The sequence below is a fragment of the Cryptotermes secundus genome, unplaced genomic scaffold (genome assembly GCF_002891405.2).
Source record: "Cryptotermes secundus unplaced genomic scaffold, Csec_1.0 scaffold1854, whole genome shotgun sequence".
NCBI classification, from domain to species: domain Eukaryota; kingdom Metazoa; phylum Arthropoda; class Insecta; order Blattodea; family Kalotermitidae; genus Cryptotermes; species Cryptotermes secundus.
In genome coordinates, this window is record NW_019724622.1 from 86,142 (window position 1) to 86,489 (window position 348).

Here is a 348-nt window from a genome sequence, read left to right on the forward strand (position 1 = left end):
ATGTGTTATATGTATAGGAAGTAATAATACTGAGGTTTCCATTTGTTATTAATTTCAGTAGTATAATGAAACTCGAGAATCTGATACACTCTCTTGTTAACAAGATTAAGATTGCATTTAATAATATACGATAACAATAAAATAATTGCAGAACTCTTATAAACCTTTTTTTTTTTATTATTATTTGTTTCACTCTGGTCCGTCACACTAACAGTTACAAACACAAAAATAACTCCGTTCAGCAAGCCACGAACAAACAGGACGATACTAAGAATCTCCTTCACAAGATAGACAGGCGGCACAAGTTCAGGCCCTTCCAAGAAAGATGGTAGGAGAAGTGACACGAAC